Source organism: Macadamia integrifolia, chromosome 13 (assembly GCF_013358625.1).
Source record: "Macadamia integrifolia cultivar HAES 741 chromosome 13, SCU_Mint_v3, whole genome shotgun sequence".
Lineage (NCBI taxonomy): Eukaryota > Viridiplantae > Streptophyta > Magnoliopsida > Proteales > Proteaceae > Macadamia > Macadamia integrifolia.
Window position 1 is genome coordinate 17,543,238 of NC_056569.1, and position 2,620 is coordinate 17,545,857.

The following is a 2,620-nucleotide window of genomic DNA, read 5'->3' on the forward strand; positions in this document are numbered from 1 at the left end:
GAACAGGGGTAATTTCGAAGGTTAATGGTCAGCGTTTGAAGCCATTCCTCAAGTTTCCTAATACTGGTAGTGAAGAGGTCATGGATCTCCATGAACCTCTTTACACTGATGACTAACTTTTAATTAGGTATGACCCCCTTGCATTGTCTTTGTTTTTAATTCTTTCCATGCATTGAGGACATTGCATGACTTAAGTGTGGGGGAGGGAAACCAGTTTTTGTTTTTTTTTTTTCACTTTGTTTTATTTATTTTATTTTTTATTTTTTTGGATGAAATCCTACTTTGGCTTTTGGCTAATGATCATACCATTCGGTTGCTTGACGTATGAAAATAAAAGTTTTGACTAAGGTACCCATTTTGAACGTATAAAAACCCTATTGAGAAGAAAGAAACAAGCATGTCTTGAGATGAGACTTTCTTTTGAAAAATAAGAGACCCCTGTTTTGTGGTGTTGGACCATATGTAAGTCTGTGGGTTCCTTGTACTTTTGATTTGGAGTTGAGACCTTCTTTTTAATTTGGCATGGGTTGACAATGCACAATTTTAAATGAAATGTGAAATGTGGTATAAAGAAGAATAAGAGTTGATTCCCTTGGAACTAGACAGTGCATTGCACCTCAAGAAGCGTGGTGTCTTGATCGAAATTCCTTGGGAGGAAACTTCTGAAGGAACTCTAGCATCATTGTCTTTGTGGGCATATACAAAAATCAAAGCTACATAGTAACTTGGGTGCCTGGTGTTTGCTCCACCATGTCATTAATACTTAGGAATATGTTTTGGTTAAAAACACTCCAACGCGTTAGTCATTGGTTCCCTATTTCTTCACAAGTGGTTTTTCCTTAAGATAAGGATGTTTTGGAAGAGACGAGGTGGGTTCCAAATTAAGAAATATGCTAGTGCCTGCAATTGATCAAGGGTAATAAAAGTTCAAGTGTGGGGGTCCCTTGTAAGAAAAATTATCTTTGCTCTAGATCAGTATGAGCCTTACCTTTAGCCAAGGTTGGGATTTATTTATTCTCAATTTTGGGTGTATATTCACTGCTAACACCCACGAGACACAACTCGTCCACTAGGGTAACTTAGGGGTTTAAAGGCTTGTTGCACATACTAAGTGCAATCGTGATTCCTACGAAAGTGATTTAGTTTTTTTTTTTTTATTCTTTTTCTTTTTGTTTTGCTCGAGGACTAGCAAAGTTTAAGTGTGGGGGAATTCTGATGAGCACATTTATGTGTGAAATTTAGGGTAGTAAATCATGCATTTTACATATTTAGAATGGAGCTACCTTCAGTTTTACTCTCTTTTTGCAGGTTTTATACTTTCAATGCCTTAAGGACTATCCGACACTATATCTCCAATTTTACACGTAAAGAGGTCCTAATTCTTTTCATGTTGCGAAGAGGACGAAATTCTGAGCAAGATGGACGTGTTCAATTAAAAGTACACATTCGTTTGGTCAACCGTACAAGTGATTATTCTTTTAGGATAAGAAAAAGAATAATGGATCAGAACTGAACCGAGATGCAAAACCAACCCATCTGCAGTTGTCCTAAGGGTATAAGGAATATTTCAAATGCCAACAAGTATCAATGGGCCACATCCTTAAGTGATTGAAGATTTGTTTTTGGTAACAACAACTACCTAGCGTAGTTGGTGAGTTGTGGTGTGCAAAATCTCTTCCTTATTAGGAGGTCTCAAGTTCGAACCTCTTAGCTGCGATTTTGTTGAGTTTTTTATAGGAAAGAAGAAAAAAAAAAAAAAAAGACAAGGGCATGGATGAAATTTCCCATTTAAAATAGAATATTATCCAAATCCAAGCAAGAAAAATCGCCCAAGGGGGGTTTCTTGTGCAAGAAGAGAGAAAAATAGAAAAAAGAGAAAAAATAGGGAAAAAAAAGGCAAGAAAATCGTGGGAGATCTCTCCACACGTTTTCTCTCTTCTCTCTCCTCCACCTCACTACAAAATCGTCCAAGGGGATCCACCCTTGGACTTCCTTCTCTCTCTCCTATTCCCTATAAAAGGGAGTCCACAAAACTCTAAAAAATTGTCCCTCTCTTCCTCTCTAATTCATTCTTCTTCTAGGGTTTTTTTTTTCCCCTCTATCTCTAGTTCTTGGTTTATGCTTTAAACACTTTTGTAAGTTCTTTTATTCAATTAATGCAAGCACTTTTATTTTTGATTCAGTCTTTTATTTTTATTATTTAAGTAATTGAAGTTGTAATTTTCAAGTTCTAGTTCTAGGTGACAAGAACAAGCTATAAAGCATGTCTTTCAAGTTCAATTTTTTTCTTCAGCTTTGTTTTCTCTAGTACTAAAAACTTCAGATTTGGTTTATTCTAGATTTGATTTTTAGTACTGGTAGTATCTCAAATTGATCAAGTTTTCAGTTCAATGGTTGAAGTTCATGTAAGTAGACTCCCTCAGTAGTCTTCTCTCCCCCCTTCATTCCCTCTTCTGACTACCCTTTCTTTCTTAATTTAGGATTTTAATTTCAGTCGTTACATTGTTGCCAGCCCTTTCCCCCAAGGTTCATGGCTAGTGTATGTGTTGGCTTTGCCCTCCTATCCATAGAACCATCAATTTATTGTTTTTATTTTAATTGTCTCCCTTTCCCTAAAGCC